Source organism: Theropithecus gelada, chromosome 14 (assembly GCF_003255815.1).
Source record: "Theropithecus gelada isolate Dixy chromosome 14, Tgel_1.0, whole genome shotgun sequence".
In the NCBI taxonomy this organism is placed as follows: domain Eukaryota; kingdom Metazoa; phylum Chordata; class Mammalia; order Primates; family Cercopithecidae; genus Theropithecus; species Theropithecus gelada.
Window position 1 is genome coordinate 52,400,340 of NC_037682.1, and position 23,494 is coordinate 52,423,833.

A 23,494-nucleotide genomic window follows, 5' to 3' on the forward strand; every position below is an offset into this window, starting at 1 on the left:
AGCTGCAGCTTCCCTCTGGGGTGGAAATGTTGACAAAGAATTCAAGATGGCAGGAGTCTAGAGAGGGGGCTGAGATGATCTGGGTGCCTCTAGTTCCATCCCAGTAGGGCATCAGTTGGCTGAGGACAATGCACAAGGCAGCTAGAAATAGGAAACCTATTCTGAGATATTCCCTGGGTTGGTCCCTTTAATCTGTAAAGTGATCAAGTCGGTGTTACATCTGGACCGAACTCCTGGCCAGTGCCTGTGATGTTGCACTCCTGTGGTGCACCTTTTCTCCAACTTGTCCTTCCTGTTCTCTCTTTTCCTAGGAGGAGCTGGAGCCCGTTTTGCATTACCTGGTTGCAGAGATCAAAGAGTGGCAGTTTCCTACTCATTCATCCATTCATTCATCCTGCCAGGCACAGGGCATACCAGCGTAAACAAGACTGAACGTGGCCCCTTGCCCTCTCAGGCTTAGGGGAGTGACATGAGATTTGGAGGCAGGGCTCTACTCCCAGCCCAGCATTTACAATCTGGTGATCTCACTTGCTCCTAAACTCTCTGAGCCTCAGTTCCTTCAGGTGCAGGATGTGTGTAATGATGCCTCCCTCATATGATTCAAGTGAGTGGACGGATTTAATCAAATAAATAAGAAAGTGTTTGTTAACCATAAAGATCATATCGATCTGAGTTACTACTGTTAATAATGTGACTGTTATTATTATTATTGCTACACTTTTCCATTCAGTAAGTTTCCTCTGCCTGACCTGCTTACTATGCCAAGAATCTGGGTAAAATTTACTTTACATGGCAGACTGACAATATTGATTGATCTACTTTGGGTCATTAGCTTGCTTCTTTTGTTTTCTAACAGGTTTATTAAGGTAAAATTCACATAGTATACAATTTGCCTACTTAAAGTATACAATTCAATGGGTTTCTCTGAATATTTGCAGGGTTGTATAACCATCACCACAATCTAATTTTAGAACATTTTCATCTCTCTTAAAAGAAACCCCATGCCCATTAGTAGTCAGTCTCTGTTTCCTCCCATCGGCCCCCTCTCCCCACTAAAGGAAATGACGAATCTTTTTGCTTTTATATATTTGCCTTTTCTGGACATTTCATGTAAATGAAATCAGTTGGTAGACATTGGGTTATTCCCATTTTTTTGGCTAGTACGAAAGATGCTGCTTTGAACATTCATGAATAAGCTTCTGTGTGAACGTATGTTTTTATTTCTCTTGGGTATACCTTATACCTAGGAGTGAAATGGCTAGGTCACATTGTTGCTCTGTGTTTAACATTTTAAGGAAATGTTACACTGTTTATCAAAGCTGCTGTACCATTTTACATCCCCACTGGCAAGGTATGAGGGTTCCAATTTCTCCACACCCTCACCAACACTTCTTATTATGTCTTTTTTTATGAGAGTCATCCTAGTGGGTGTGAAGTGGTATCTCATTATGGTTTTGATTTGCATTTCTCTAATGACTAATGATATTAAACATCTTCGCATGTGCTTATTGGCCATTTGTACATTTTCCTTGCCAAAATGCCTATTCAAGTCTTTTGCCATTTCTTATCGAGTCATTTACCTTATTATGAGTTGTAAAAGTTCTTTACATATTTTGAATGTAAGTCTGTTATCAGTGATATAATATTATTTGCAAATATTTTCTTGCATTCTGTGAGGTGTCTTTTTACTTTCTTGATGACATGTTTGCAGCACAGAAGTTTTAAATTTTGATAAAGTCATCTTTCTTTTCTTTGGCCACTTATGCTTTTGGTGAGATATGTAAAGTCTATTTCTTAAATGGGCTCTGACTTTTTAAATGTGTCTATTATTTACACAAAATTAAATTCCTGGCTTAAATCCAAATCAGGAAAAACAATCAATGAATCTTCACTATAACCTTACACAAGTTAGACATAATTGAATAAGCCAATTGAAGCCTTCCTTCTGTGAAAGAAGTGGGGAACAGACAGAGCTTTCAAACTTGAGTAGAGCAGCAGCTGAGGTGGGCTAGGTAACACCCTTGCTCCTCTTACCATCTCCAACAGAATACACTTGCAGGGGGCTTGTCATAAGGGGGAAGAAGGGGAAGAGTAATAGGGCTGAGATACTAAGGAAAGAAGCAAGGCTGCTACTTGTCCTACGCTTGCTTCCAAGGGCCAAAGGAGGTTGGGACTGAATTCCTGGGCTGCCTTTCTTACCCTACCCTCTCCTCTTAACCCTTGGGAGGGCCTACGGGGATGAAGCTCTTCAAGAGGTTCCACAGGACACTAGAGCCTTTGATCATGCTGTCCCCAGTGTCTGCCGAGATCCCCACCTCCAGTCCTTTACCCAGCCATCTCCCACAGGTCCTTCAATGCATGCCTCATTTGTCAGTTCCTCAGGGGCATCTTCCCTGACCTCCCTGCTTATGTTGCTCTACTGCCTTCAGGACACAGGAAACAAGGCCTTCGGATATGGCTCGAGCCCACATCCCCAAAAGGACTCCCTTTCCCTCCTGCCACATGTCCTCACAGTTCCTACTTTTCACCATCCACAGCTCAGTCTGTACTGTTGTGCTATCTCTCCATCTTCTTTTAGGCGCAGTGCAACTCCCTTTCCCACCTACTCACCTCTACTCTGCCCTCAGCCTCACCCAACCTGGCAGCTCCCTCTCCCGGCTCTACCCTTCTCTGGCTAATGGAGAGGTCACTATTGTGCATCTGCTCATTTTCCTCTTGGCCTGGGAACCTCTCAAATATCTATGGATCTTCGAATCCCAAAGTCTGCATTAGGCTTCCTGACACATACTGGTTGCTTTGTGAATGTTGGTTGAATTAATTAATTAATTAACCTATCAGGAAAAAAGGGGCATTGAAGAATGTTTGGACATAATCTGGGGACAGACCGGCTCAATCAGGGCACTTGTACTGGAGAAAAACACCGAGATTCTACTCAAGTCTGTCCCTGATTCACTGAAGAGAAAAGATATTTCATTTCTCTTATCAGGGACTTAACATTCTCCACTCGCGCACCGAGACCCTGTTTGTTCCCTGAGAAATTTCCCACCTCTTTTAGGGAGGCAGTGCCCAGGCCAGGAGATCTCACTGCTCTGGGGGTCTGCTCCTAGCCTTATGGACCCAGTTGGAGGCTTAAATATCTGCTACTGCGGGGACAGATATTCCCCCTACTGTTTTCAGAGTGGCCTGGGTCTCTGTTGACCTCACTCCCACAACCCAGAGCCTGTCTCTCTCTCTCTCTCTCTTTCCAGGTCTGAAGCTGTCTGCTGCCAGCAGCAGCCCCTTCAGTGATTGGTCCTGCCCCTCCCAGATCATATGAGGGTGAAGGGAGGTGAGAATGTGTGTATCTCTAACTCAGCTATCCTGCAAGTAGGTATTTTACTGTCCCTATTTTACCAGAGACAGAAACTGAGTCTCAAACGGCAAAATAAATTGTCTTGTGTGCTTTTGTCTGTGTAACTGGGCATTATACTCCACATTACACAACAGCACATCAACTAGACTTTGGAGAAATATGGGCAAGGAGCAGCCATGACCAGGGGCTCATGGATCTCTGCTTGGAGACAGCAAAAAGCCAACCACCACCACTCCCCACACTGCTCTGACCTTTCTGCTTTGTCTTCTATTTGTGAATATTTGTTTTCTGGGCACTATTCTAAGCTCCAGGGAATATAGCAATAAACAAGACAGACATCAGAGCTTACATTTCAGTAGGGATGACAAAATAAATACATACCAATGCATACATAATTTCAGGTAGTAAAATGCAAAAAATAAATCAGATATTGTTAATATTCTAGATCTGGAGTTGGCTGACACGTTCATAAGTGTTCATTGCATTATCATGTGTTATAGCACACCTATTCTTTACATATATTCTTTGAATACAATACTATATAATAAAAAGTTCTGCTCATAAAAAGTTTGTGATGGGATGATGGAGGGATATCTTAGATGAAGTCATCGAAGAAGGCTTTCTATATTTCAGCTAAAATCAGATAAATGAGAGGGAGCTTGCAGGGTAAAGATCTGAGGAAGAAACAAGAAATGCTCCGGGACAGGGCGAGGCAGGTGAGACGGGGCTGGGTGCCAAAGCGGAGAAAGGGAAGAAAGGGGGTTGGCGAAATAGGCAGGGTCAGACCTAGGGGACCCGACATGTGGATGTTATTCTAAGTGTAATGGGAAGGGGTTTTGTTTTTAAAAGATTAGTCTCTCCGGAGCGCCAAAATAAATTACAAGTGCCCATCTCATTTTCCCTCCTCTCCTCCTCTTCCCCTCAGTAGGTGGGACTTTCTGCAGATGTGCCAGAACTTAGCCCAGCTCTTGCCAGATGCGTCAACCCCACAGCTCGGGGCTTTGTTTTTATAGGGCAAGAAAGCAGAACAAGCCAAGGTTTAACTTCATGCTGCTTTTACTCGTGATTATTAAATTCACTTTGCCAATAAGTTTCAAGTTTAAATATATCTTGAATATAAATAAAACGGTACTCTAGTCACTTGATTTATAGTGAATGTCTGTTTTCTCCCTTTATTGAGCTAGTAATTTCACTCCCATCATCTTTGCTCAGCAGCCCCTGCCCCAGCAATTCTCCAGGGGTCTGCTTGAATGCCAGCCCTTGGGGAAAGACCAAACAGTGGTAGGGGAGTGGAAAGGGCCTGGGATGAACTGTCTGCAGACCTGGGACAAACCATTTAATCTCTGCAAATTCATTTTCTTATCTACAAAACCAGCAAAAATCCTTCCTTGCAGAAATAAAGCATGGGATAAGCACGTAGGACAATGACTGAGATACAAGAGGTGATCAGTAAAAATGAGTTGAATCCAATTTTAATTTCATTTTTAAGTTAAAAAACAAATCTGCTCAACTAAATAAATTTGCTCATCATTAGTACTACTTCCTTGGTTTCTCAACATTTTTCTTATTCACTTTTTTAAATGACTGTCCATGTTCATTGTAGAGTTTTTGTAAAATACTGAACAGTATAAGGAAGAAAATATAATCCATTCATAATTCTACTACTTAGAGATAACTACTCTTAAAATACTCATGTGTTTCCCTCTAGGCTTTTCTTTCTATACATGTATTCATATTTGGATGGTACTTTTTATTCCATTTTGTATCTGGCTCTTTTCATCTAGCATTTCATTTCACCAATTCCCTGTCACTAAAATATTATTTGATAACATGAGAAGTAAACAAACGAAAAGATCTCTGCTTCATGGGGAATAAACTGTGTAGTTGAGAATAGCAGCAGGGGAGTAATTCTATGGCTACCGCACGATGATGTGTTGGCTGGGACTGAGTGGAAATGGCAGAAGTGATGAAAACCATTCAGATTCAGAACTGGGAAGGAATAGGAGACAGGTCTTAGAGATGGATTAGATGGGAGAAATTAAAGAAAGCTTGCACAGATCAGTCTTAGTGTTCAGACAGAGCATGTGGATGAAGAGTGGTTCCATTTCCTGAGATAGGGAATGGAAGGAGGGGCAGCTCTGAGGGAGAACATCCTTGGCTAAGGGGACATTCCAGCCTTTTGGGTCTTCCAGGCTGTGGTGTGGAGAGTGAGGTGGAGGGGGCAGATCTGGCTTAGTGCTCAGGGGCAGCTGACACATGGTCCCTGAGATTCTATGAGAATGGAATCTCATAGAATGCCCCTGAGCCATTCAAAGACACCCTACTGACCTAGTGGCAGGTTACATTCCCTAACTGGGGTCTCCACCTTTTCTGAAGAAGAAAATCATAGACACATCCCTCAACAATTAAATGCTAACACAGTATACATTCCTCATTCCACATGTCATTGCAGAGTGCTGACTATGTGCTTGGCACTGTTCACTGGGTATACAGCTATGAACAGACCAAACTTCCTGCCCTCATGCAGCTTCTAGTCTAGCAGACAAGACAATAAAACAAGTAAAACATAGTATGCTCAATAATGGTAAGTGCTATGGAGAAAAATAAAATAGAGAGAAGGCCCAGGAGGTGTGGAGGGTTGTAGAGGGGTGGGTTGCATTTTTAATTAGTGAAGTTAGGATGGCCTCATCAGTAGCATCACATTGGAGCCACGTGGAGTGAGAGTCACCTGGGATCCTTGGGTCTCTTGTGGTGACTGATTTAAAAAGGACTAATGAGATTTGTTCAGATGGTCTCAAGGCAGACAATGGCGATAAAGTTGAGTGTTGGAAATAAACCGAGGTAGGGAGCAGGGCGTGTCAGGGGCACATAGAGCTCATGATTGTGCTCTGGACTTCTGTTGATGGTGATGTAGAGGTGGGAGGAGGGAGTCCCACTGAAAATGCTGTAGGATACCCTCTTGGTTTCCACAGGTGGCAACCAGAGAGGCTAAGGAACGGAATTGTTAGTTTGCAAAGGTCTATGGAGATAACTCAGGTTGGGACTCCAGGTCAGGATTCTAAGGTAAGTCAAGGAACAAGGCACAAAGGGAACCAGGAGCTGTTACTTCTCCAGGAGACCAAGGAGGACGGGTGGTGGTGAGGGGAGGGGTTCCTCTGCCAAAACCACAGACACTGCCCTGTTGCTCAGTATAGGCCATAGTATACCTAACCATGACTATGTGGCATGGGTACATCAGCTGTGCTGTGTGGCCCAGGAGGCTGCCTGGACTCTCATTCCGAACGATCTCTGAATATTTGGAAAGTACAGTTGAAGAGGTACAAATAAAGGTTAGCTCGGTTATTTATGTTCATAGTACCTCTCATGCCCAGCACAGTAGAAGGTATCTGTCCTGCACATAGTAGGCACTTGATATGTACTTGAAGACTTAAACCAAAGTACTTCTTAAAAACAAAATCCATTATTTATTGAAAACTTTCTGTGTGTAAAGTTCTGGGTTATGTGCAAACCCAGAACTTTTAAAAAAAGTTTGTTGTTTTTTTTTTTTTTTTAAAAAAAGACAAATAAAACAAAAGAATTAACCCTTAAGAAGTTCACATTGTTAAATTAAAGTAGAAATAGACACTAAAAGACCAATGCTGAATCCAAGTTAGGAAAATTTGGGACCGAATCAATGAAAAAAATAATGGTTCCAAATATAATCCCCAGGTCCTTAAAAGCGGTGAATCAGTATCAGAATTCTTTAAAACTAGAGCTGAGGACTCTAGTGATTCATTTAGCTAGTATTACTCAAACCTTTTTTATCATAATCTATAGTAAGAAATTTATTTTATTCAATTACAATTTAGTACACACACGATTGAAATATCTCACTTGCTCTTAATTTATGTGATATACTCTAATATATTATATTCCATTTATTTATTTATTAAATGCTGGTCTTCACTCACAACCCACTATATTGAGTTCACAACCCACTAATGTGTTGCAATCTACAGTTTGCAATCTACCCTGACCTGATCTAACCTAACCTTCTCCTTACGTCATACCTTCAGCCTAGGCATTCCACAGGGTCCCAGGGGACTTGTGACTTGCTAGCTTCTCAATAACTTGGAGTCCTGACATTGCAAGCTCCAAGAAGGGAAGAACTCTGGCTTTTTCTGCTCATCGCCATGATTCTGATGCCCATCACTCTGCCTGGAGCACAATAGATGGTAAAGAAATTGGTTAGCTGATGGAGGAAAGCTACATACAGGTTCCACAGCTACTTAGCTAAAGAATGATGCCTCCTTTCAAAGACACGCTAGAACAATCAGACAATTGTTGGCTGTCAGAAAATAGCAGCGATTTTATAATTCCATGTGAGAATAAATCTTAACTTCAATTGTAAAAATAAATTGTTACCTTGGCATGTCACAGGTGATCAGTACAGTGTTTTAGATAATGATGCATTGTTTTGTGTGTATACATCCTCATCTATCCATTGCACCTCTGGCCAAAACTGGATTGCAAGCATTTAAATGAAATAAATGTCTTCTTTCTTTAACCCACCAACCACTTAGTAGTGGGCTAAATAATTAGACTGCAAATGCTTCGGGGAAGAACAATTAAGATAATTAATAGGACTTATTTTTCTCCATTGTTTCATAATAGGTTTGTAAGGTATAACTGACATACACATAGTTAAAGTGTATGACTTTTGACATAAATATACACCTGGGAAACCATCATCAAAATAAAGATAATAAAAATATACATTACTCAAAGGTTTGTTTCCTGTTACCTTTTGTTAATCCCTCCTTCCTGCCCTTCTCCGGACATCTCTTCCCAGATCCCCAAGCAACCACTGATAAGTTTTCCATCTCTGTACATTAGTTTATATTTCCTATCGTTTAATATAAGTGAAATAAAGGGTGGGCACTTTTTTTTGTCTGTCTCCTTTCACTAAACATAATTATTTTGAGATTTATCCATATTGTAGATTGATTTCTTTTTAATCTTGAGTAGTAGTATTCCATTGTACGAACAGAACATGGTTTGTTTATCTGTTTACCAGTTGGTGGACTTTTGGGCTATTTCCTGTTTAGGACTGTTGCAAATGAAGCTGTTACAAACATGTACATATAAGTCTTTATAAGAACACATGCTTTTATTTCTCCTGGGTAAAGACTGAGTAGCGGCATGTCTGAATCATGTAGATTTTTTTTTTTTTTTTTTTTAAGAAACATCATTCTGAGCAAACTATCTCAAGGACAGAAAACCAAACACCGCATGTTCTCACTCATAGGTGGGAATTGAACAATGAGATCACCTGGACACAGCGTGGGGAACATCACACACCGGGGCCTGTCGTGGGGTGGGGAGAATGAGGAAGGATAGCATTAAGAGATATACCTAATGTAAATGAAGAGTTAATGGGTGCAGCCCACCAACATGGTACATGTGTATATATGTAACAAATCTGCACGTTGTGCACAGGTACCCTAGAACTTAAAATATAATTAAAAAAAAAAAAAGAAGCTGTCAAATTGTTTTCAAAAGTATTCTGCCATTTTATATTTCCACCAAACAAACATTTATTAAGGTCAGGTTTTTAGTTTTTTTGTTTATGTTTTAGCCTTTTTTTTTTTTTTTTTTTTTTTTTAGTGTTTTTTTTATCCAGGCTGTTGTGCAGCAGCGGCACGATCTCGGCTCACTTCAACCTTTGCTTCCTGGGTTCAAACAATTCTCCTACCTTAGCCTCCCAAGTAGCTGGGATTACAGGCGCCCACCACCATGCCCAGCTAATTTTTGCATTTTTAGTATGGATGGGGTTTCACCATGTTGGTCAGGCTGGTCTCGAGCTCCTGACCTCAAGTAATCCTCCTGCCTTGGTGTCCCAAAATGCTGGGATTACAGGTATGAACCACTGTGCCTGGCCTGTTTTAGCCCTTTCAGTAGGTATGTGGTGTTATCTCATTATGGTTTTAATTTGCATTTTTCTAAGATGTTCAACATCTTTTCATGTGCTTATTTGTCACTACACGTATTTTTTGGTGAAGTGTCTGTTATCATTCCTTACCTTTTAGAAAACTGATTTTTTATTATTAAGTTTGGAAAGTTGTAGATACAAATCTATTAATCTATATATATGTGTGTGTGTGTGTGTATATATAGGAATATATATTTTTAAATATAAATGTAACATATATTTATATAAAAATATATACACATGTGATATATATATATTTTTACGCATGTATATATATGTGTATATGTGTGTGTGTATATATATGTGTGTGTAAATATTTTCTCCTAGTCTGTGGCTTGTCTTTTCATTCTTTTAACAGCATTTTTCAAGTAGCAGAAATGTTGAGTTTTGATCAAGTCCAATTTAGCTAATGGTCACAAAGTTTACTCCTGTTTTCTTCTAAAAGTTTTACAGTTTTAGGCTATAGAGTCCATAATTCTGTTTGAATTAGTTTTTTATATAAAGTATAGGTTAAAGTTCATTATTTTTATGAAATACAGTTATTTGTTTCAGTACCACATTTTGAAAAGACAATCCTTTCTTCACTGAATTTCCCTTGTACCTTTGACAAAAATTTGTTTCCAATACCATCACAAGGATGAGAAAAAAAGTTAGTTTTCAATATATGTGTTGACGTTAATGTTTGTGTCTACTTATGTACTCTCTATTATGTTGCATTTATCTGTTAGTCTCTGTTTGTGCCAATACCACATTTTTTTATATTATAGTGGCTGTATAATAAGTCTTAAAATTGGACAGTATTGATACTCTGCTCTTTCTCAAAATTGTTTTGACTCTTCTAGGTCCTTTGGATTTCCTCAGGAATTTTAGAATCAGCTTGTTAATTTTTACAAAAAAAAGAAACCTACTGGAATTTTGAGTATTCTGACCCATGAGCAAAGTATATCTCTTTATTTAGGTCTTCTTTAGTTTCTCTTGGGACCATTTGCAGTTTTCAGTATATTGGTCTTGCACATCTTTTGCTATATTTATCCTTAAGTACTTCATATTTTTGATGCAATTATTAAGGGTACTGCTTTTTAATTTCAGTTTTGAATGGGTTATTGCAAATATATAGAAATACAACCAATTTTTGAATAGTGACCTTTTTGTCTGGCATTCTTGCTAAAGTCGTTTATTAGATCTAGTAAAAATTTGCGTAAATTCCTTCCAATTTTCTACATAAATAAACATGTCACCTGTGAATAAAGACAATTTTACTTCTTCACTTTCAACCTGGATGTCTTTTATTTCTTTTTCTTGCCTTGATGCGCTGGCTAGAACCTGTAGTACAAACTTAAAAGTATAACATTGTTATTCCTTTGTTAGCCTTTTAATATCTGTAGATATTATATATTCTTTTTTATTATCAGCCTGGCTAGAGTTTTAATCAAATTTATTGTTTTTTTTTAAAAAATCAGCTTTTGGTTTTACTGATTTTCTCTTTTCTATTTTACTGGTTTCTGCTTTAATCTTTATTATTTTCTTTCATTCATTTACTTTGGGTTTAATTTGTTATTTTTTTCTAATTCTTTAGGTAGAAACCGAAGGCATTAATTTGAGGTCTTTTATCTATTCTCATACAGGCATTTTGTGCAACACATTTTTCCTTAAGCACTATTTTAGTGGAATCCCATGAATTTTGATGTGTTTTTATTTTTATTTAGTTAAAAATACTTTCAGACATCCCCTATGACTTCTTTTTTGTCTTATTGGTCATTTAGAAGTGTGTCATTACGTTTCCAAATATTTAGAAATGTTGTCAGTTATCTTTTTGTTATTGTTTTCTAATTTAATTTCATGTGATCAGAGAACATGCTTTGTATGACAGAATACTTTCAAGTACATCGAGACTTGTTTTATTATCCATAATGTAGTATATCTTGGTAAATGTTTTGTTTGAACTTGAAAATAATGGCTATACATTTATAATAACTCTTAGTTTTCTTCTCTATTTTATTATTTTATTTTATTTTTATTTATTTATTTTCTTTCTTTGAGATGGAGTCTCACTCAGTCGCCCAGGCTGGAGTGCAGTGGCGCGTTCTCCGCTCACTGCAAGCTCTGCCTCCCGGGTTCACGCCATTCTCCTGCCTCAGCCTCCCGAGTAGCTGGGACTACAGGCACCCGCCACCACGCCCGGCTACTTTTTTTGTATTTTTAGTAGAGACGGGGTTTCACCGTGTTCGCCAAGATGGTCTCGATCTCCTGACCTCGTGATCCGCCCACCTCAGCCTTTTATGAGAGACAGTCTCACTCTGTCACCCAGGCTGGAGTGCAGTGGCACAATCATGGCTCACTGCAGCCTCAACCTCCTCAGTCAAAGTAATCCTCCAGCCCCAGCCTCCCCGGTAGCTGGGACTACAGGCCCACACCACCATGCCTGACTAACTTTTAAACTTCTGTAGAGACAGGGACTTGCTATGTTGCCCAGACTGGTCTGGAACTCCTGGTCTCAAGCAGTCTTCTTGCCTTGGCCTCCCAGAGTGCTGGGATTACCGCACCCAGCCTTTCTCTGTTTTCAGTGTCAGTTCTGGATTGGTTGTGACTGATTGCATTTTCTCCTCATTATGGGTCCTGTTTTCCTGCTTATTTACATTCCTAGATTTTTTCTAATTGAATGCTAAATAGTCCAAATTGTATCATGTTTAGTGCTGGATATTTTTATATTCCTATAAATATTCTTCATCTTTGTTCTAATATGCAGTTAAGTTACTTGGAAATAGTTTGATCCTTTCAGATCTTGCCTTTATAAATCATTAGATGGATTCAAAGCAATATTCAGTCTAGGGATCTTTATTCTTCACTACTGAGGCAAGACCTTCTTGAGAATTCTACTCAATACCCCATAAGTTATGAGTTTTTCCTGTGTAATTGGTGGGAACAGGACTATTTCTGGCCCTTTGTGTGCACTGAGAACTATTTCTCTGATCTTTTCAGACAGTTCTTTCTCGAGATTTTGGTAGTTTCCTCACACACATATGTTGATCATACTCTGCTTAAAACTTGAGAGAAATCCTCCACAGCTCTCTTCTTTGGTACTTTTCCTTGTTCTGCATACCTTAGCAGCCTTTATCTCCCTCATCTCTCAGAACTATTTTTGAGGGAGTTCGTAGGCTTTGCTTGGATTAACCCATCCTGAGCCATGGCCTGGAAACTCTCTCAAGGCAGTAAGCATGGGTAATCATAGGGCTCACCTCATTTGCTTCTCATAGCTCAGGCATCACTGTCTTCCATTGCCCGTTATCAGTGTCTTGAAGACTATCCTTTTATATATTTTGTCCTATCTTTGTTGTTTCAGGCAGGAGTGTATATCCAGTTCCTATTTTTCTGTCTTGATCAGAACTGGAGTCTCTCTCTGTTTTTCTCTACAATGCAATTTTTGTAGGATGATTCCTTTGAAATTACCCATAAGCTGTCAAAAGGATCTTGTTACTTTCCATTGGCCTAGATCACTTTAACAATATGACTACACTTGACTTAAAACAAACAAAAACCGTTCTTGGCTCTTTTGGAAGCTTGAGAAATTTTCAAAAGGTACAGCACTTGATCACCGCCCTCCAGAAACCCACAATCTAATAGAGTCATGGCTACATTAATTAAAAAAAAAAAAAAAAGAAAAAAAGAAAAAAAAAAAAAAAAAAAAAAACTCTAGCAAGACTTAACTACTCTGTCATCCTAACAGGAAAAATTGAAAAATTGATATAGGACCTCCCCTTATAGCCTGTAGACGACAGCAGGGTAGGGTGGGGCCTGAAAGGGGCACATAAACCAGCATATTGACCTCTAAATTAGGAGATTGGAAAAGACTGATAAACGGAAAATCATAAATTTGTGATGTTTATCTTCAGAGATTTAGAGCAGTAGCTTGAAAGACACTAATACAGGTATAATCTTAGTTTCACACAGTCCAAGGTGGGACTTGGGTCCGGTGAACTTGAGATTTTAAAGGCTTCCTGGGGCTACCTAAACACAATGTTCTTTTTTTACGAGCAGCGGCAGGGCTAGTGGTTTAGGTGGTTTGCTGGTTGCAGGAACATGTACGGGCATTTGACTTTTAAAGAAGACAGCCTTGAAGTGAAATGTTAGCATTGCCATTTACTTTTGCTGTGAGCTGGAGCAAATCTATAGTTCCCTCTGAGACTCAGTTTCTCCAGGCTACATTTTTCTAAAACTGTTGAAATCACTACATCTCATATGAGAAAGCAACATCAGTATCCCCCCTCCTTTACAAAATCCCATTCAAATCATCTACTTCTGTCAGTAGTCCTCTTCCACACGGTAGGATATAATGCAGTTGCTTAGCTCCCAGTTTTCTTATTTACCAGGCTCAGGAATCTTAGCCAAATTTGTCTGAAGTATTTTATTTACAGGATTAGCTCAGGTTACTTCTCATGAGCGTTACTCTTATTGTACCATTTCTTTTTTCTTTTTTAACTTTTATTTTAAGTTAAAAGATACATTTGCTGGTTTGTTATATAGATAAACTTGTGCCACAGGAGTTTGAATACAGATTATTTTGTCACCCAGGTACTAAGCCTAGTACCCAACAGTTGTTTATTCTGTTCCTCTCCCTCCTCTCATCCTCTACCCTCTGACAGGCCCCTGTTGTTTCCCTCTATGTGTCCATGTGTTTTCATAATTTAGCTCACAGTTACAAGTGAGGACATATCACATTTGGATTTCTGTTCCTGCATTGGTTTGCTAAACATGATGACCTCCATCCTGCTCCATCTATGTTCCTGCAAATTACATGATCTTGCTCCACCCACATTCCTGCAAAGGACATAAAAACGGCTGCATTGTATTCCATAGTGTATATGTAGCACATTTTATTTATCTAGTCTACCACTGATGGCCATTTAAGTTGATTCCGTGTCTTTGCTCTTGTGAATGGTGCTGGAATGAACATAGGTGTGCATGTGTCTTTATGGTAGAACAATTTATATTCCTTTGGGTATATATCCAGTAATGAGATTGCTGGGTTGAATGGTAGTTCTGTTTTTAGGTCCTTGAGGAATCTCCACACTGCTTTCCATAGTGACTGAACTAATTTACACTCCCACCAACAGTGTGTAAGTGTTCCCTTTTTTCTGCAACCTTGCCAGCATCTGTTATTTTTTGACTTTTTATTAATAGCCATTCTGACTGATATGAGATGCTATCTCATTGTGGTTTTGATTTGCATTTATCAAATTATCAGTGATGTTGACATTTTTTTCATATGTTTGTTGGCAGCACGTATGTCCTCTTTTGAAAAGTGTTTGTTTATGTCCTTTGCCTGCTTTTTAATGGGGTTGTTTGCTTTGTTTTTGTAAATTTAAGTTCCTTATAGATGCTGGATATTAGACCTTTGTCAGATGCACAGTCTGCAAATATTTTTTTCATTCTGTGGTTGTCTGTTCACTCTGTTGATAGTTCTGATAGTTCTTTGGGTTTTTGTTTGTTTTTTTTTTTGTTTTTGCTGGGAAGAAGCTCTTAAGTTTAATTAGATCCCATTTGTCAATTTTTCCTTTTGTTGTGATTGTTTTTGGCATCTTTGTCGTGAAATTTTTGCCAGTTCCTATCCCTGGAATGGTATTTCCTAGGTTGTCTTTCGGGGTTTTTATGCATTTGGGTTTTACATTTAAGTCTTTAATCCATCTTGAGTTGATTTTTGCATATGGTGTAAGGAAGGAGTCCAGTTTCAGTCTTCTTCATATGGCTAGCCCAGTTATCCCATCACCATTTATTGAATAGGGAGTCCTTTCCCCATAGCTTCTTTTTGCCAGCATTGTTGAAGAGCAAATGGTCACAGTATGCTACCTTATTTCTGGGCTCTCTATTCTGCTCCATTGGTCTATGTGTCTGTTTTTGTACCAGTACCATTCTGTCTTCTTTACTGTAGCCCTGTAGTATAGTTTGAAGTCAGGTAGCCTCCAGCTTTGTTCTTTTTGCTTAGGATTGCCTTGGCTATTCAGGCTATTTTTTGGTTCCATATGAATTTTAAAATAGTGTTTTCAGTTCTGTGAAGAATGTTGTTGGTAGTTTCATAGGAATAGCATTGAATTTGTAAATTGTTTGGGGTGGTATAGCCATTAATGATATTGATTCCTCCTATCCATGAGCATGGAATGTTTTTCCATTTGTTTGTGTCATCTCTGATTTCTTTGAGTGATGTTTTGTAATTCATATCGTAGAGTTCTTTCACCTCCTTGGTTAGCTATATTGCTAGGTACTATATTATTTGTGTGGCAATTGTGAATGGGATTGCATTTCTGATTTGGTGCCCAGCTTGGTGGTTGTTAGTGTGTAGGAATGCTAGTGATTTTTGTACATTAATTTCTTATCCTAAAATTTTGCTGAAGTTATTTATCAGTTGAAGGAGCTTTTGGGTAGAGACTATGGGGTTTTCTGGATATAGAATTATGTCATTTGCAAACAGGGATAGTTAGACTTCCCCTCTTCCTATTTGGATGCCCTTTATTTCTTTCTCTTGCCGGATTGCTCTGACCAGGACTTCCAATACTGTATTGAATAGGAGCAGTGACAAGTGGCATTTTTGTCTTGTGCTAGTTCTCAAGGGGAATGCTTCCAGCTTTTGCCCATTCAGTATGATGTTGGCTATGGGTTTGTCATACAGGCTTTTATTATTTTGAGGTATGTTTCTTCAATACCTAGTTTATTGAGAGTTTTTAACATGAAGGATGTTGAATTTTATCAAAAGCCTTTTCTACATCTATTGAGATAATCATGTGGTTTTTGTATTTAGTTCTGTTTATGTGATGAATCACATTTAATGATTTGCATATGTTGAACCAACCTTACATCCCAGATATAAAGTCTACTTGATTGTAGTGAGTAAACTTTTTGATGTGCTGTTGGATTCAGTTTGCAAGTATTTTGTTGAGGGTTCTGCATCGATGTTCATCAAGGATATTGGCCTGAAGTTTTCGTTTTTTGTTGTGTCTCTGCGAAGTTTTGGTATCAGGATGTTGCTTGCCTCATAGAATGAGTTGGCGAGGAGTCCCTCCTCCTCAGTTTTTTGAAATTGTCCCATAGGAATGGTACCAGCTGTTCTTTGTACATCTGGCAAAATTTGGTTGTGAATCCATCTGATCCTGGGCTTTGGTTGGTAAACCATTTATTACTGATTCAATTTCAGAGCTCATTATTGGTCTGTTCAGGCATTTATTTCTTTTTGGTTCAGTCTCAGGAGGATGCATGTGTCCAGGAATTTATCCATCACTTCCAGGTCTTCTATTTTGTGTACATAGAGATGTTTGTAGTAGTCTCTGATGGTTATTTGTTTTTCTGTGGGGTCAGTGGTAACATCCCTTCTTTATTTCTGATTGTGTTTATTTGAATCATCTCTCTTTTCTTCTCTATTAGTTTAGGTTGTGGCCTGTATATCTTATTAATATTTTCAAAAAACCAACTCCTGAATTCACTGATCTTTTGAATGTTTTTTGGTGTCTCAGTCTCCTTCAGTTCAGCACTGATTTTGGTTATTTCTTGTCTTCTGGCTTGGTTTGTTCTGGCTTTTCTATTTCTTTTAGTTGTGATGTTAGGTTGTTAATTTTAGATCTTTCTAACTTTTTGATGTGAGTGTTTAGTGCTATAAATTTTCCTGTTAACACTGCCTTACCTGCTGTCTCCCAGAGATTCTGGTATGCTGTGTCTTTGGTCTCATTAGTTTCAAAGAACTTCTTGATTTCTACTTTAATTTCATTATTTACCCAAAAGTCACTGAGGAGCAGGTTGTTAAATTTCCTGGTTGTAATTGCATGGTTTTGAGCAAATTTTTTAGTCTTGATTTCTATTTTTACTGCACTGTGATCCAGGAGTGGGTTCAGTATGATTTTGGTTCCTTTGCATTTACTTAGGATTGTTTTGTGTTCAATTTTGTGGTCAATTTTAGAGTATGTTCCATGTGATGATGGGAAGAATGTATATTCTGTTGTTTTCGGGTAGAGAATTCTATAGAGGTCTATCAGATCCATTTGGTCCAATGTTAAGTTCACGTCCTGAATATCTTTGTTAATTTTTACCTAGGTGATCTGTCTACTACTGCCAGTGGAATATTGAAGTTTCCCACTATTATTGTGTGCGAGTCTTAGTCTCTTCATAAATCTCTAAGTACTTGCTTTATGAATCTGGGTGCTTCTGTGTTGGGTGCATATTTAGGATAGTTGGCTGTATGTTTAGGATAATTAAGTCTTGTTGTTGAACTGAATCCTTTACCATAATGTAATGTTCTTGTCTTTTTGGTCTCTGTTGTCTGAAACTACTATTGCAACCTCTGCTTTCTTCTAATTTCTATTAGCCTGGTGGATTTTCCTCCATCTCTTTATTTTGAGCCTTTGGGTGTCATTGCATGTAAGATGAATCTCTTGAAGACAGCATACTACTGAGTCTTGCATTTTTTTAAATCCAGCTTCCTATTCTGTGCCTTTTAAACAGGGCATTTAGCTCGTTTACATTCAAGTTTAGTGTATTGATATGTGCAGATCTGAACCTGTCATTGTGTTGTTAGCTGGTTATTATGCCAGCTTGTTTGCTTTATAGTGTCACTGGTCTGTGTACTTAAGTGTGTTTTGTATTGGCTTATAATGGTCTTTCCTTTCCATATTTAGTGCTCCTTTCAAGATCTCCTGTGAGGTGGGTCTGGTGGTAACAAACTCCCTCAGCATTTGCTTATTGAAAAAGACCTTATTTCTCCTTCATTGAGGAAGCTGAGTTTGGTTGGATACTAAATTTTTGGTTGAAGATTTTTTTTCTTTAAGAATGTTGAATATAGGAGCCCAATCTCTTCTGGCTTGTAGAGTTTCTGCTGAGAGGACTGCTGTTAGCCTGAAGGGGTTCCCTTTGTAGGTGACCTGCCCTTTCTCTTTAGCTGTCTTTAGCATTGTTTCTTTAATTTCAGCCTTGGTGAATCTGATGATTATGTGTCTTGGGGTTGATATTCTTGTGTAATCTCTTGCAGGGGTTCTCTGTATTTCCTGATTTTGACTGTTGGCCTCTCTAGCAAGGTTGGGGAGGTTTTCATGGATGATATCCTGAAATATATTTTCCAAGTTGTTTGCTTTCTCTCTGTCCTTTTCAGGGATTCATAGATTCGTAGATTTAGCCTTTTACATAATTCCATATTTCTCAGAGGTTTTATTCATTTTCATTATTTTCTTTTTTTAATTGTCTGACTGTACTATTTCAGAGAACCAGTCTTCAAGTTCTAAGATTCTTTCCTTGGCTTGGTCTATTCTGCAGTATACTTGTGATTGCATTGTAAAATTCTTATAGTGTGTGTTTCAGCTGTATCAGATCAGTTAGGTTCTTTTTCATACTGGCTATTTCATCTGTCAGCTCCTGTATTGTTTTATTGTGATTCTTAGTTTCCTTGGATTGGGTTTTGTTGTTCCACTGAATCTCAGTGGTCTTTGTTCTTATCCATATTCTGAATTCCATTTCTGTCACTTCAGCCAACTCAGTCTGTTTAAGAACCCTGTAGGAGAACTAGTGTGGTTGTATGGAGAAAAGAAAACACTCTGGCCATTTGAGTTGCTGGAGCTCTTGCATTGGTTCTTTCTCATCTTTGCATGTGGGTGTTCCTTTAACTGCTGAGCTGCCTCTGATTGAAGTGGTCAGGCAGGGGCAGAGTGGTTGTGCTAAAGTCCCAGGTCAGGTAGCCCTGCCTAGTGAGGAGAAGTGAGGATGGGACCTGCATGGAGAACAGTCCAGCCACTTTTCTGCAAGGTGGATGCTCTGTGCTTGGGGTCCGGACCAGCCTGTGCTCCCACGGACTCTTCAGAGTTGCTTCCCTAGGTGGAGGAGGCTCCTCTGGCTCCCTGTCACCCCAGGGTGGGCATCTGCCCTGCCTGACATTTCTCCATTCTCTATGGGTTATTTTCCTGACGAATCCCAATGTGTGTTCCTGGGTGTTTCAGTTGAAGGTGCTATATTTACTTGCCCCTTCTATTTCTTTCCCTCAGAGTGGCGCATACTAGCTGCTTCAAGTGCCATCTTTGTCAGACTCCCTGTACCATTTCAATCTTCCTAATTTCACTTAGGGAGATACCTGTTTTCAAAAACTGACTAGACAGAACATAATTATAGTGCTTATTACATGGCTTTTGGAATTATTTGCTAGTTTTACTGACTGCTCCTATAGAAGATGGGGCCCTTAAAGCCTACAATTATGAATTATTAATCTTGGTATTACCAATACATACTGTTTTGAAGAAAACATAGTAGGGTCTTTTAGAAATAATAAATGAACAATAAATAGACTCATAGAAAGGCAGATGGGCATAATATCTGGAAAGCGTACACCTGAACTGAATCAGAGATTGAGATTAGTAAGCAAAGAGCCCCACTGGGAATAATAACTTAAGTTGGTCAGAACCTGAAGAGCATGCAGTACATCTTTCCTGGAAAGCAGAAACAGTGTGATAGAGCAGAAGCAGCATAGACTCCACTATCAGACAGACCTCAGTTCAAATCCTGGCTTTTCTGTGGTGTTATGAACTGAATTATGTGCCTCCGCAAATTCATGCATTGAAGCCCTAACTTCCAATGTGACTGTATTTAGAAATAAGGCCTTTAAGAAGATAATTAAGGTTAAATGAGGTCGTAAGGATGGGGCACTAATCCAATAAAACTGATGTCCTTATAAAGAAGAGGAAGAGACACAGAGACCTCTCTCCCCATCCCTCCCTGAACATGCACACACACAAAGGAAAGGTCACGTGAGGATCCAGTAAGAAGTCAGCCTTCTGCAAGCAAAAACAAGAGGCCTCACCAGAACCCAACCTTGCTCATACATTGATCTTGGGCTTCCAGAAAATAAATGCCTGTTTTGTAAACCACCTAGTCTGTGGTATTTTGTTATTAATATATATAATACAATTATTATATAATTATACGTTGCTATTATATAATTATATTATTTGTATTAGGCAACACAAGTTGACTAATACACTTGGTTAAATATTTGACTTTGGACAAGTTATTTAACTTATGTGAGGTTTAATTGTGTTTACAAAGTAAAAAGAGAGAAAGAACAATAATAACAGTAATATTGTGGTAATCATTAATGCTCTTCACTGAATATTTCTGGTTCTTCTTCTTTGAGTAATTGGTAGAATTATACTTCCATTCTTCGTTGATTTCAGGTATGGTCATATAATTTGCTTTAACCAACAAACTACGGAAGTCTTTAATTATATCACCACTTCTTCCTCTTACCCTAGAGACTGGGAATGTTTCAGATAGTAAAGTCTCTATCACCTGGGTCTCTGAGTGGGCATGACATGGAACAAAGCCCCCACTGACCTAAATATTACATGCAGCATCGGCAAGAAATAAGTCACTGAGAGTTGGGGGTTGTTATTATAGCTCATTTCATAGGTATACATAGATTGTTGAAATAATTAAATGAGATGTTTTAAAGTGTCTTTGTTGATTTTCAAGTCTTTGTGGCCTTGAAGCTGCTGGGTTGAAGAACGTTAAAAAGTTGCACATTTTCTAGTTTGAATATAGAGGTTTTTGGTAAGGCAATACCACTGTGAAGTTTATTACTAAGAGAAGTTCCAGTCTTAACAACTCTCAATTGATTGAGGCAGTGCTTATAGCCTTGTTGGAAAGAAAAGAAAGAAAGAAAAATACATATATATATGTGTATATATATATGTGTGTATATATATGTGTGTGTATATATATATATGTGTGTGTGTGTGTGTGTGTATATATATTTATGAAGAGCAAGACAGTGTATACCAAAGTGTATACCTAAGAGTAGATATATAGCACTGGCAATCAGTACTCAGCAAGATCTAACAAGGTGTGCATTGTGTGGCAAAGGGAGTTAGGAAAGAAAGAGGCCAGTTGGAGCTAGAGGAGATGGGGAAGGGAGTTTGAGAGAAATCTTGAAGATGGGTAGAATATGAGCAGATGGTGAGTAGACAAGACTGAATTTCTAAAAACTGTAAAATACATCTAAAACATTTAAGTCTTGCTCTTCATGTTGCCATCCTCTGATAAGAAGTTGTGTGATGGTCAGGTGTAGTGGCTTACGTCTATAATCTCAGTCCTTTGGGAGGCTGAGGCAGGAGGCTGGCTTGAGCCCAGGAGTTCAAGACCAGCCTTGGAAATATACTGAGACACCATCTCTACAAATTTTTTTTTTAATTAGCCAGGCATAGTGGTATGCTCCTGCAGTCCTTGCAACTTGGGAGGCCAAGGTGGGAGAATTTCTTGAGCCCAGTAGGGCAAGACAGCAGTGATCCATAACTATGCCACTGTACTCTTGTACTGCAACCTAGAAGACAGAACGAGACCCTGTCTAAAAAAAAAAAAAAAAAAAAAAAAAGGCGCTGGGGGCACCACACCAGGTGGACGTCTGATTTATGAAGCTCCCCATCCACCTATCTGAGTACCTGACGTCTCAAGACTGACTCCTACAGCATCAGATACACAGCTTCTCCTAGCATGACCTCGATCTAATCAGCAAACAAGAAAATTTGTTTCCCATAGTTCTGGGGCCTGTTCACCATCTACAACCACAGAGCTGTCATGGCTGCCATCTCTACTTCCATCCCTGTAATTTCACAGCCCCAGTTCACAGCCATGAATGAACCACAGTTCTTCTACAACGAATCCATTGCCTTCTTTTATAACCGAAGTGGAAAGCATCTTGCCACAGAATGGAACACAGTCAGCAAGCTGGTGATGGGACTTGGAATCACTGTTTGTATCTTCATCACGTTGGCCAACCTACTGGTCATGGTGGCAATCTATGTCAACCCCCGTTTCCATTTTCCTATTTATTACCTAATGGTTAATCTGGCTGCTGCAGACTTCTTTGCGGGGTTGGCCTATTTCTATCTCATGTTCCACACAGGACCCGATACTTGGAGACTGACTGTTAGCACATGGCTCCTTCATCAGGGCCTCATTGACACCAGCCTGAGGGCATCTGTGGCCAACTTAATGGCTATTGCAATCGAGAGGCACATTACGGTTTTCCGCATGCAGCTCCACACACAGATGAGCAACCGGCGGGTAGTGGTGGTCATTGTGGTCATCTGGACTACGGCCATCATTATGGGTGCTATACCCAGTGTGGGCTGGAACTGTATCTGTGATATTGAAAATTGTTCCAACATGGCACCCCTCTACAGCAACTCTTACTTAGTCTTATGGGTCATTTTCAACTTGGTGACCTTTGTGGTAATGGTGGTTCTCTATGCTCACATCTTTGGCTCTGTTCGCCAGAGGACTATGAGAATGTCTCAGCATAGTTCTGGACCCTGGCGGAATCAGGATACCATGATGAGTCTTCTGAAGACTGTGGTCATTGTGCTTGGGGCCTTTATCATCTGCTGGACTCCTGGATTGGCTTTGTTACTTCTAGACGTGTGCTGTCCACAGTGCGACGTGCTGGCCTGTGAGAAATTCTTCCTTCTCATTGCTGAATTCAACTCTGCCGTGAACCCCATCATTTACTCCTACTGTGACAAAGAAATGAGCGCCACCTTTAGGCAGATCCTCTGCTGCCAACGCGGTGAGAACCCCAGCGGCCCCACAGAAGGCTCAGACCTCTGGGCTTCCTCCCTCAAACACACCATCTTGGCTGGAGTTCACAGCAATGACCACTCTGTGGTTTAGAACGGAAACTGAGATGAGGAATCAGCCGTTTTCTCTTGGAGGATAAACAGCCTCCCCCTACTCAATTGCCAGGGCAAGGTGGGGTGTGAGAGAGGAGGAAAGTCAAATCATGTACTTAAACACTAACCAATGACAGTATTTGTTCCTAGACCCCACAAGACTTGATATATATTGAAAATTAGCTTATGTGACAATCCTCATCTTGATCTCCATCCCTTCTGAAAGTAGGAAGTGGAGCTCTTGCATTGGAATTCAAGAACAGACTCTGGAGTGTCCATTTAGGCTACACTAACTAGACTTTGAAAAGATTTTGTGTGGTTTGTTGCAAGTCAGAATAAATTCTGACTAGTTGAATCCACAACTTCATTTATATGCAGGCTTCCCTTTTTTATTTTTAAAGGATACGTTTCACTTAATAAACATGTTTATGCCTATCAGCATGTTTGTGATGGATGAGACTATGGACTGTTTTTAAACTACCATAATTC

General features: G+C 39.3%; 1 pseudogene across 1 annotated transcript; it reads left to right on the forward strand.

Annotated features, from left to right (window-relative positions):
- Window positions 1-21,735: 21,735 nt before the first annotated feature.
- LOC112606825 lies at window positions 21,736-23,006 on the forward strand (annotated as a pseudogene). The gene has a single exon (XR_003115695.1). The product of XR_003115695.1 is annotated as a lysophosphatidic acid receptor 1 pseudogene (transcript).
- Window positions 23,007-23,494: the final 488 nt, after the last annotated feature.